Below are 13,789 nucleotides of genomic sequence, written 5' to 3' on the forward strand. Positions count from 1 at the left end.
AGTTTTTCACAAAATTTTCCACATCTTTCCCCATGTTTTTCCAAATGTATTTAGCATGCACCTCATTATACGTTTTTCTATCTCCAAGTGTGGACTACCGAACCTGCAATGTGCTATATCCAAAACCACTGGAATTAGGACTTTCAGAATTATGATCTGTGTCGTATCTCCTTTACTCTCACTGGTTCTCAATTTATATTTAATTTTCCGCACCAATATATTACCTTCTAACTCTAAACCCTAAAAAGGCAACTTATAACGTGTTCTGACTAATTCCCCTCTAAGAAACACTTTTGCGTCTGCAAGAATCTCATCTCCATCCTGCCTTTGCTCTATGAGACCCATATCCCATTGTATAGACTTGCTAGTGACTTGCGCAACTTGAAATCCTTCCTCCGTGTCATAAAAACTTCTACTAAGGGCATCCGCAACTACATTTAATTTGCCTTCTATATATTTGAGCTTTGCATCAAAATCTCTGATAGTTAGAAACATTGAGCTCTTTTAGGCGACAAATTGGGCGTATTAAACAGATCTAATAATGGCTCGTGGTCTGTAAGGACTTCTACTTTATTCCCCATTAGTAGCATTTTAAAATGAACCAAACTTGATACTATTCCAAAGGCTTCTTTATCTATGGTAGCCACTGATCTCTCATTGCTGCCCTTTGTCCTGAACTTCCTGCTATAAAAGGCTATGGGATGGAATTTCCCATCAAACCTTTGCATAAAGCAAGCACCTATACCCTCCTGGCTGGCATCAGTCACTAATGTGTATGGTTTACTAAAATCTGGAAACTTCAGAAAGGGAGGATTCATTAACGCGTCTTTAAGCTTTTGAAAACTCTCCGACTGGGGTTCCTTCCATTGAGATTGAACGTCTTCCCGCTATATTAGGAAACCCTTTCACAAACCTCCTGAAGAAACCGGCGATACCCAAGAATGACTTAATCTCTTTCTTTGATCTCGGGGTGCTAAAATTCGCTATTGTTTTGACTTTATCATCATTAACTCTAACCCCTTCCTTGGATATGACATGGCCTAGATATGTGGTTTGCTTTTTCAAGAATGAACACTTAGCTAGCTTAATTTTCAACCCTGCTAAGCTAAGCCTCCTAAGTACTTCTGTAAGCACTTCTAGGTGTTGCACGATCGTGTCTGTTGCTACCAAAATAGCATCCATATATACAAAAACATTTTTACAGAATAACCCGTGCAAAACTGTATTTATCAACTTGGTAAAAGTCATTGGACTACCTGATAAACCAAACGGCATTTGCGTAAATTCATAGTCCCTTAGGCACTGAAAAAGTCGTATATTCCTTACTACTTTCACTAAGAGGGACCTTCAGAAAACCCTGCGCCAAATCAATTGAGCTATAAATATTATGTCACCCGATTTCTACAAAAAGATCTGGTATGTACGTGACTGGATAATGGTCAGGGATTGTCTTTTCATTTAAACATCTAAAATCGACGCATACACGGACAGAACCGTCCTTCTCAGGCACTGCTGAGAAGGGAAAGTTGTATGGAGACACACTAGTCCTAATGATTCCTTCTTCCCATTTATTGACCTCTTTCTCTACCTGTTATCTGATTTTGAAAGGTATGCGGTATGTAGTAATATGAATAGATTTTTTGCCACTCTCCAAATTTACCTTATGCTCTAACACATTAGTCAATCCCAGTTTATCACCTTGTAAGGCTACTGTATCCCCAAAGTCTGGCAAGAGCTAGCTTACCGCTTCAACATGCTCACTATAATCTACATTAGCCAAATGTTCTCTAAATATTCGTTTCCTCAGATATCCCCTCTACGATAGCCACTGAACCACTATCAGTACTCCAATCTTGGAGATCCAATACATATGTATTCCTTTGATATTTCTGAACTGTATCATTACAGTTTTATAATTCTAACCATGTAACCCCACTTTTTGATACACTGTTCACTGGTGCCGTGCTGATGATCCCTCTTAGCTTCTCGCTACCTTCAATAACACACACTTCCGTGGGTTTTCTCAGCTTGACTTTTACCATAGTCTTTGAACCTGGCATTAACAGAACATCCTCTAATAAAACACCTTTATTTGTGGTTAGTACCTCCCAATTCCACAATCCCATAAACATCACCACCCTTGGTTCTCACTACATCTACCCCATTGTTAGTATCAGAAATAATATCAATATTAGTATAAGTATCACCACCCATAATACCATTGTCACATTCACCAAAATTGTTACCACCGTGGACTCCAATATGCCACATAGCGTCACCGCAGTTATTCCTTGTATCATCATTGTGGGTTTTAATATTACCACTCCCCATAACCCCAGTATCATCACCATTAGCACAGAAAAACGCATCTCTTTTTCAATAATCTCCATATCCTCAGTTCTAATCATGTCCTCATAAGGAAGAAAAACACAAGGTATTCCTACCGTTATACCATTAATGCCTGCATAGACCGAATTCTTGTGTCTCCTACATGCAGGTTGACCCAGCAAAAGTCTGTTGCCCAACGCAACCCCTTTTATAACCAAAAATGTTTCTATTAATACTCTGTCACCGAGAGTAAACTGTATTTGAACACAACCCAGGATGTTTAATCTATGGGCTTGCACATCACACAGTCTCCGTTGAGGGTTTCAAAGGATAATAGGAGAACATGAATTGATACAAATTGTGATCCATCAAGTTTACGTTTGCGCCAATATTTATAAATACTGGGATATCAACGTCCTCAACTGTTGCGTGAACTATAGGCCTGGGCTCTGGGGCGTCCTCCACGAGACCACAATGGCATGTACAGATCATCTGTACCCTTTTTTGTTGATTGGCCTTCCAAAAATTTCACCGATCCCTTTGCCCTCTTAAATGACCCGCTTGGGAAGTTTTTATATTATAACTTACAGAACTTTGAGATGTGGGCCTCACATCTTTCCGTATCTGAGACGGACAAGATTGCCAATAGTGGTCCGCAATCTTACACATTCCACAATATTTAACTCTAAACATTTTCTGTGGTGCCCTGGTTTATTAAAATTGAAGCAACGCAACTGCTGTTGCCTTTAATCGATCGATCTTCTGTTATATTCAACTTTTGTGTACACATCCGGGAGAAAAAAATTGAATTTGGGCATAAATTAATTCTTCATCTGATGTAGGTTCAATCTTTTCATCAAAACTATCCACTATTGCGTCAGGTACGTCGTGCAAGAGCATTGCAATATGGATCAGTTTATGTAAATTGTCAAGTGAGATACTACCCCCTTTAACCCATTTAGATGTTTTCAATTTTTCTATGCATTCTCCCGCTGAGTCAAAAAGTTTTGAACTGTGTTCTATGAGGCTAGTTGTGCCTTTCCTTATTTTATATAGTCCTCTGAGATTTTTCACCATATCCCTGTGTTCCTTTGAGCCATAAGCTGCTCTTAAAAATGCTTGCAAATCAGCCCAGGTTTGACATTTTGCATATTGAAAACTCTTGCAACGATAGGAAAGGTCACCCTTACTGAAACCTAACAAAGCTTTCACCTCTCTAAATGCCTCTACGTCATCTGTTATCTCTTTTGTGCTTAAATAATTATTTACACCTTCAATAAAGATTTGTACTGGCTGCGAAAGAACACCATCTACGACTCCACAAAATGGACCCACACAAATACTAACATATCATAATGTGATGAAGCAGAGTCATCGTACCACTTGCGTCCGCCATTTTGCTCTCTTTACGAAAGCACTTATACTTTATGATTCTACCCGACCTCAATAACATTAATGCATTTATATACACACAAATCCCAATCCAGAAAAATTAATACAAACATCCTCTAATAAAAGATAAAAAAAAAAAAATACATGCACCCGACCTCAATAACATTATTGTATTAAGATACACACAAATTCCAATTCAGAAAAATTACTACAAACATCCACCAATAAAAGAAAAAAAAAAGAAAAAAACATGCACTGCGCCCAGTAAATCACCATATGAACAGCTGTTAATATTCAATACGACGTTGCGCCGGGAACAACAAAAAAATAAGGCAGGGAGAAGATACCAAAAAAAAAAATAAAAATAAAGAGTTCAGGAGAGACACTGCTTCGTTCAGCAAGTCATCCACCCTGCCTCTCTCAGACACTCAATGACCAACCCTCTCTCTCTCTCTCTCTCTCTCTCTCTCTCTCTCTCTCTCTCTCTCAGACATTCGCCCCTCTCTCTAGGGGCGTAACTCACAATAACCAAAAATCCTCGCCTATGTTGTCATAAAACTCCCCCAATGTCCGTCGAATCTCAAGGGACATCAAAAACAAAAACACACTTTTGAGGAAATTAATCACCAATAAAAAGAGAAAAAAAAAGAAAGAAAGGAAACAATGAAATTACAGTCACATCGCTATATGACCGGAGCCCAAACTTATATACCCATTGTAAATGTGCGTAACTTATTCACCACACCCGATAAACACTTTAATATACCAAAAATTAAACTTCAATTCCCGAAACATCAATCCACAAGTTTTCACAAAGTGCTAGCTAAAGACACAGGCTCTAATGCAGAGAGATATAATTACAACCAATTTCCCCAAAAAATATATGCCTAACTAGCTATAGTTTCTTTGAAAGCATACCTACGGCCTATAAAAAGCTTTTTACCCGCTGCCACCACCTATTGCCGAGCATATTTGACCATTCGGCACCGGTTTAAATTAAGATTAAAACAAGCGGCAACCCTCTTACCTTTAGTTGCTGGCTATCTCTTTGCAATGGAATCAAACTATATAGTCTGGGCTAATGAATCCTCATAGATACAAAAATATACTTTTTATTTCCCAAACTAGCTAAGCATGATATGGAACAAAGTTATTAGAATTGACGTAATTCAAAGAACTGAGTCTGACCCTTAAAAGACAGTAAACTGTCATTCTACTCTCCTGAACTAGACTAAGTAATCACCCCTAAAACTCACAATATATTTGTCTCTGCCATAAGTTGTCAAGTCTTTTAGAGAATCCCATTCTCTTCTATATTGCCATGAACCCATCTGAAATAAAGAGACATATCTGCTATATCCCCCAACATATAAATAAATGTTAAATAAATGTATACACACTACACTTCTCTCGTTTCAAAAGGCATCTTTTCTTAAGTCCTTATAAAGGTAACATACCTTTTACGATGGGCATTTCTGACCTCGAGACCTCCAAAGCCGTCCTGTTTCTTAACACTAACAAAAACAGTGTCACCTTTCACTTGGACCTTGGGCTGCCGGACCCATACATTACATGCACAAACACACACACACACACATCCGGTCACACCTTTGAAATGCCATAGAAACTGAGAGACTCACCCAGACTGTATGGGATCATCAGCCTTATATTGCATGATCTTCAATTCAGACAGTTCTTTCATTTCAGCACCCTTCGAAGAATCCAGTGTTTGTCATTGGGCCCTCTCTTGTCATTAAGCAGAGAAAGCTGAGATCTAACAATTCACCAATATATATATATATATATATATATATATATATATATATATATATATATATATATATATATATATATATATATATATATATATATATATATATATATATATATATATATATATATATATATATATATATATATATATATATATATATATATATATATATATATATATATATATATATATATATATATATATATATATATATATATATATATATATATATATATATATATATATATATATATATATATATATATATATAATATATATATATATATATATATACATATATATATGTGTGTGTGTGTGTGTGTGTGTGTTGTGTGTATAATAAACTTACTATCAAGATTAATTTATTTTCCATTGCTAGTTATTTTTATTCCATTTTCAACGTTTTCTATTTTTGCTTACTCATGGAGTAAACCTACAAACTACATTGTTATTGTTGGTTCTTGTTGGGGGCTGAGAAAGGCCTATGGAAAGAGCCTTAAAAGGTCTGAAAATGGCATTTCGCACTAAGATAAAGAAACAGTAATTTTACGGTAGGATATTTAAAATTTATTTATTACAAGGAAAATGTAAAAATAAATATTGCTTATGTTAAACAGTAGAGAAAAATTATTTCTGGTAAAATGTAACATAATTATTTTAATTTTCGTTGGTGAAACAAGGCGGCTCTATTTGACCGTAAATTTAAGCTGTTTCTCTTCAATTCTTTTGTGCTTCCACCAATAACTGAGAATATAATCGTGCTTAATTTGTGTCCTCTTTATTTGATCCATGTTGTTAGTATGAGTAGTACTAATTATGAGTATTAATTTCTAACTACACTTCACGTTTTTAGGAATATAATGTTTACAACTTATGCGTGATGGGAAAATCTTGCACGCGTTTGGAGTAAGCTGAAGGTCGGATCACGCTTTGTTCTAGGGCATTCCTTGTTTCCACTTTATATGGCGATACCATTGTTTTAAACTCCAGAGAAATAGCAAAATCCGTTTATTTTGTTTTACTCAGACATCTGTTTCACCATTACATTATAAATTAATGTGAGAACGTCAGTGTTTCGAGACACTTCCTATGAAAGAAACAAACGTCTCTGTTTTCTTTCCTTCGACTCTTTGTAGAATCGGTGCGAAGTCCAATTCGTTGAGCAATTCTCCTGATAGATCCTCAATGTTTATCCCATAAGGGAGAAACGCAACAAAAGAGAGACGTATCGTCCTCATGTGAGACAAACGCGAGTCGTCCGTCCCATAACCAGACACTTCCCCTGTATTCCGTCGAGCTCAGCACAATGATGACGAAGATGAGCACAGCAAGCGATCGCATTGGAAAGCTGCTGACGCGGGGGAGACAATGACGCTGCTAAAGGCTTCCAAACGTCATTCTTTCATGTCATAGACAAGTTCCTATCTGCAGCGTCACTCTTCTAGAGCACGACAGAGATAACATCACCCAATAAGCAAACCAGAAACTTTTTCATTTTTAGCCTTATCAGTGTAGCTCTCTCTCTCTCTCTCTCTCTCTCTCTCTCTCTCTCTCTCTCTCTCTCTCTCTCTCTATCTATCTCTCTCTCTCTCTCTCTCTAACTTTGATTCATAAGAAGTCTTCAATAAACAAAATGACATTCTTTTCCCCGGGAACTGACATGGAAAATAAGTTTATGAATTGTATTTCCGCAAAAATTTGAGATTATAAAGAGTGAAATAATTATCGTTCATTTTTAAATAACTGTTCTCGTCATTTCTTATTTTCTTTCTTTCTGCCTGTCTGTATGTATCGTCTATTTGTATCACCAGTTTGTATCTTCTTTTGCTTTAACGTTTTATACGGAATGAATTTCTATTCAATCAATTGAAAGTCTGTGAACTTATTGAGGTGCCAGCTATCATCTCAATGATTCACTTTTATTTGATTGCATATATATATATATATATATATATATATATATATATATTATATATATAATATATATATATATATATAATGACTGGTATAAATGTTCTGTTACAACAGAATTCTGTCTAATAAAAGGAGCCCATAAAAACACTAAAATGTAGAAAGAAAATACTATATTTCAGAGACTATTGTCTCCCTCTTCAGGTATGAATTAGAAAAGTTACAGAAAAGGTGGTACTTATACCAAGAGACCCATCCACAGGTAAGCCAATTTAGGTTACTCCCTCTGATAATCTTCCTTTAATCCTCTTAACTGTTGGTTAAATGGAAACTTTGTCAATGGCATCTGTATCCCATGCGCCCTTTGAGAAGTTCATTACCTGTCTCTGTTTTATCAAGGCCGATTCCATCATCTGACTTCTATACCGGCAGTTGCTGATATAGATTATATTTGACAAATTCCAGTTTATTCAGTGGTTATGTTCATTTATATGGTTGAAATTGGTTGAGTTCTGCTGTCCATACCTAACTGGCCGTTTATGTTTGATTAATCTCTGGGGAAGTGATTTTCCTGTAAATCTGATGTAAGATTGGTCACAGTCCAGGCATGGGATTTCATTAACGTCTGTGTCCTTGGAGGATGTCTTTTGTTGGACGTTAATCAGGGATTTGGTTAAGGTGTTTGAGTAAGTAAATGCGAAAGGTTTAGATTTTCTGAGAGTCTGGGTCACTGTCTTAATCCTGTCCAGGTGTGGCATTTTTATTTCATTATTGGGTGCCTCTTTCGTCTTGTCTTGTGGGGGTCGGTAGAAAATTACGTTTGCTTTGTGAATTGCTTTCTCATTTTTATGGTCAGGATACCTTAAAGACAAAAGCAGCTTACGAATTAGTACAAATTCTTTTTCCAGGAAATTTGGGGAACAAATTTGTAAGGCTTTTAAAAATTGGTTGCTGGTTACGCCTATCTTTATAGGAATATCGTGATAGCTAAAGTAGTGAATGTATGAAAATGAGAACGTAGGTTTTCTGTATAAGGTAAATTTGTATTCTGTTGTGTCTCTGATTATCAAAATATCAAGAAAGGGAATTTTGTTGTCTGTTTCCCATTCAACTTTAAATTTGATGCTGGGCACTAATGCGTTTAATTTTGAACGAAATTCGTTAACATTGCCCCATCTATTATCCCAAAATGTTAGAATATCATCTGCATATCTCATCCACAGCATGTATTTGGGTTTTATTGCATTTATTACTGTAGTTTCAAAGTAGTCCATGTACAGATTGGCTAAAACAGGGCTTAAAGGACTACCCGAATTTTTGCTTATAGAATGATTCCCCAAATTAAAATACGTAATTAGATACACATAATTCAACTAACTTTATTATTTTGTCAAGCACCAATGAGAAAAGATGTGAATAGGGGGCTAATTTTTCCCTCAAAAACTGAAGAACGTCCTGTACTGGTACTTTTGTGAACAGGGAATCTACGTCAAGGCATAAACGTTTTATGTTGTGAAGTATATGTACTTCTCTGAATTTGTGACCAAAATCTTTCAAATTTTTGATGTGACTGAGAGAAAAAGTACCTTAAAAAGGGGGAAAGGAGGCCAGCTTATAATTGAAAGCTCCGGCACATGAAACGATGGATCTGAATGGAAGATTGTCTTTGTGAGGTTTGGGAAGGCCATAAAAGTAGGTAGATGAGGATTAATTACTTTAAATTTCTCTAATAGTCCAATGCTCTTTTTGTCTTGGCCAATTAATCATACTTTTCGAAAACATTCTGTGGGACGTGTTGGAGGGGATTTTTCTTCAGTTTGTCATAAGTCTTTGTGTTAGCGACACCAACACTTACGACAAACTGACAAAAAATAGCCTCCAAAAAGTCCCCACAGAATTTTTTTTCGGAAAGTAAGATTATTTGGCCTCTATTTGGACTACCAAAATTCTGGGGTGTAGGTCTTGCATTGATTCATTTTTGGGACAGACATGGCTGCCAAAAATGATGAGTTTTTACATGCCCCACAATATCTCACTCGTCAGTACTTCTTGGTATGTCCCTGCTATTTCAATAAAAGCAACACAGCTATTGCGTTGGACCCATAGATCCCCTATTATTGTCCACTTTGGCACACAACCAGCGAGATAGAAAACCTAAATCCCCCTGTGCTGGGTTCTTTAGGATGGTTCCATTAAAAAATGTACTATAGAATGTGGGACATTTCAACGTGTTTTCATGAACCTGAGAATAAATCAATGCCTCATCAGACATAGGTTCAATCTTCTTATCAAAGCTGTTTGCTATAAAGTCAGAGACATCATGTAGAAGCCAGGAAAAATGTAACAACTGGTGGAAATTGTCAAGAGTTATCATTTACCCACTGGGAATTTTTCAATTTCTCAGTCATCAACTTCTGGCCTTTTCTGATATTGTAAAAAAACTCAAATTGCGGACCCTATCTCCACAGTCCTCAGTACCATGGTCTGTCCTGAGAAACGCTTGCAGCTCCGTCCAAGTTCGGCATTTGGTATACTGAAAGGTATGGCAGCGATGTACCTTATATTAAAATCCAAGAGGACTTTCGCTTCACTGAACGCCTCTGTGTCCTTTTTAATCCCCTTGGCATTTAGAAAATTATTTACACCCTCAATGAAAATCTGTATGTCGGTTATAAATTTAGTTTTACAAAGAAAATTGCAAAGAAACGTTAGAAAAAACTTGTAAAAGTAAAAAAAGTTACTGAATCTTCGTTCTCGGTTAATTTACGTAAATATTTTTCAACAAATATGCCAAGAATTTGTTACTGCTTTTATTTCTTATGTTTTGATATTGTGTGGGTAGTAATTATAATTTTACAAAAAAAAATATATTTATTTATTAAAAAAACATACATAAGTAGTTAAAATTTAAGATTGTCTTGTAAAAGAGGGCTCATAAGGGGTTGTAAATAGTCATTTTCAACTTCTCGTGGAAGGTAGGGAAACTTTTTCTTAGATTTTTTTTTCTTTCGCCATGTACATTTGCATATCTTCCTCTTTCCATTGATGTGTCATTTTCGTAAATTGGTCAGCCTTAAAGTTTACCCGGCCTGAGGAGCTGCATATCGATATATTTACCTGTCCAGTAAGGGTTAAGCGCCATCAACTTAGAAAGAATCAGGCGGGAAAGAGGTGTTAATAATCCTATAGCGAATACATTCACTAATGGTATCTTTTACACTGGCTAAAATCACGAATCTGACATATCAGGACTATCTGTTCTGCTTCTCACTTCAAGGGAAAATGTACTGCGCCTCTGACTCACATGATCTCTTTGTAAATTTGCTCATAAATATACTGATGGTTTTTGTTCTTGTCTTTACGGTTGTATGTCGGATATGAATGTAATTTTGCAAAAAAAAAAATATTACCAAAAAAATGTACTAATAAAAACAAGTTACTGAATCTTCCTTCTCGGTAAATTTGTGTAAATATTTTTCTACAAATATGCTAAGATTTTGTTACTGATTTTATTTCTTATCTGGGTTGATATTGTGTGAGCTGTAATTATAATTTTACAAAATAAGATTAAATTATTTATTAGAAAAAACATATAAGGTGGTAAAATGTACCACTGTTTTGTAAAAGAGGCCCCACAAAGGGTTGTATATAGTCCTTTTTAACTACCGCGGAAGGTAAGAATTGAATTTAATATGGAATTTAGGCCAACGGCCAAGCACTGGGACCTGTGGGGCCTTTCAGCGCTGAAATGGAAACTGACTGTATAGGGTTAATAGGTGTAAATGGAAGAAAACCTCACAGTTGCACTATGAAGCAATTGTTAGGGGAGGTTGGAAAGTAAGATGGAAGAAAGAGAATATGAAAGGAGGTACAGCAACAGGAACAAAAGGGGTTGCAGATATTGGCCGAAGGCATGCTGCAAAGATCCTTTAGTAATGCCCATAGTGCACCGCATGAGGTGCACTGACGGCACTACCCTCCCTACAGGGTCGTGGAAGGTAGGGAACATTTTTTAGAATTGTTTTCTTTCACTATGTGCATTTGCATATCTTCCTCTTTCCATTGATGTGGTTTTTTCGTAAATTGGCTGACCTCAAAATTTACCCAGCCTGAGGAGCTGCATTTGGATTTTTTAACCCATCCACTAAGTAGGAATGATAACTCTTAATTACACTCCCCTTTCACTTCTATCATTAAATCTCAATCTCAAAGAACAAGAGAAAAACACCTACTTCTAAAGTCACCACATAGCACCTTTACATGAGTCTTCCCCATGCATAGCTGTCCCCATTCTCCTATCCTCATGTCACATTATAAATTAACCAAGGCTAAATGAAACTCATGATCGATCAAAAAATAAAAGTTTTATTCCCAAACTTAACATGACAAAAATTGACAGGAATAAGGCCAGGAGTACACAAGCCACTCCATGGTGCCACAGGGTGGTGTCGGTGTGTGACAGGGATATGGCTTCCCTTAGGTTTCCATTATTTATAACCTATGTTGAGCATACAAGTGTCTGAGGCAAGTGACTGTGGCAAGCTGTCGCTGATGCCCACCACAGCGTTTAAACAATGGAAACCTGTGGGAAGCCTCATCCCGTCACATACCGATGCCACTTTGTGGCACCACAGAGTGGCTCGTGTACTCCTGGCCTTAAAGAAATTATGGCCATGATTGTCCTTACTTCATAGCAAATAAGTAAAGGGAAATTTGGATCTCTTATCATATTAGATACCAAAGTAAAATGTCAAAGTCTCGCATGACCGAAGTCATAGCTATATGTCAAAAATTCCTCTGTCCCAAGACCTGAACCAAATATATCTAAGAAAAAAACAAAGGTCACTTCTTTTAGGGGTAATATAAAAACAACTACATACAAGAGAAAAATAAAAAGGCCTAAAATATAAAAACAAAAGAACTCAACTTCCAAACACTACACATATGATAAACCTTAGACAGTGCATATGGAAAATATTAGGTAATACTATGTTCAATGGAAATGGTAAAGTATCCAATCACTCAAACACCAAGATATCTTACCTTTATTAGCAATTCTAACTCCTTGCACAGGTAGAAAGTCTCACTAATACAAGTGACTGCCAGAATAATTACCTCTGGGACATCTCATTATATTGCCCTCTAATGACCCCTTTAGCACGTACATGCGAACCCTCCCATTATTCTAGAACATTGTTTTGCCAATCCCTTGTGACAGAAATCCCTTGACACGATCTGGATCGATGGGGTCAATATTCATTTCAATCTGAATCCCTTCTTGGCACTTCGTAAGGTCTCACATTTACAAAACATCTTGGTATGTGCTGACCTGTGTTCCTTGTGCCCGGAGTTTGCTTAAACACACCAACACTGTCGGTGCATCCCATCAGCTTGCAGTGACATACTTACAATGCTTCTTATAATTTATACTAATTGTTCTATATGAGCTGTTAACGTATATTATCACAGGCATGGCTGTGGAATGTCTAGTGTTTTTTTTAACCCTTAAACGCCGAAGCGGTAAATAAAAAAATGACTCCCGTGTGCCGGAGGGGTTTGAGAGTGAGCGCGGAAGCGGAAAAAATATTTTTTTCAAAAAATCACAGCGCGCTTAGTTTTCAAGATTAAGAGTTCATTTTTGGCTCATTTTTTTTCATTGCTTGAAGTTTAGTATGCAACCATCAGAAATGAAAAAAATTATCATTATCATATATAAATAATGCGATATATGCGCAAAAACGAAATTTCATATATAATTGTATTCAAATCGCGCTGTGCGCCAAACGGTTAGAGGTAACAAGTTACTTTTTTTTTGTTGTAATGTGCACTAACTTTCAATCATTTTGGTATATAACACATTGTAAAACGATAAAAGCAACACAGAGAAAATATTATCACAAAATTATGCATGAATTCGTAGCGAGCGTACGTAAAAAAATAATCTTTTAAAAAATTCACCATAAATCGAAATACTGTTATAGAGACTTGCAATTTGTTTCAAAATGAAGGAAAATGATTGAATATTACGATACTGTAAGAATTTTAGCTTACAAATGCAGTTTTCGACCATTTCGAACGAGTTAAAGTTGACCAAATGTCGAATTTTTTTTTTAAATTCTTTTTTATATGCAAATATAAAAATAATGAGAAATGCTACAACCTTCCAATGTTATGTGTATCATGTGCATGTTTTTGCGCACATTTTATATATCAAAAAAAGCATAATATGAAAAGGCACAAATATTAGGAGAATGTGACCTACGCGTTTCGGAGATTTTCGGCCGAGAATCAGCGCGCGGACGGAATAAAAATATTTTTTTAAATATTCACCATAAATCGAGATATTGTTCTAGAGACTTGCAATATGTTTTAAAGTGAAGATAA

This window comes from Macrobrachium nipponense, chromosome 23 (genome assembly GCF_015104395.2).
Source record: "Macrobrachium nipponense isolate FS-2020 chromosome 23, ASM1510439v2, whole genome shotgun sequence".
Lineage (NCBI taxonomy): Eukaryota > Metazoa > Arthropoda > Malacostraca > Decapoda > Palaemonidae > Macrobrachium > Macrobrachium nipponense.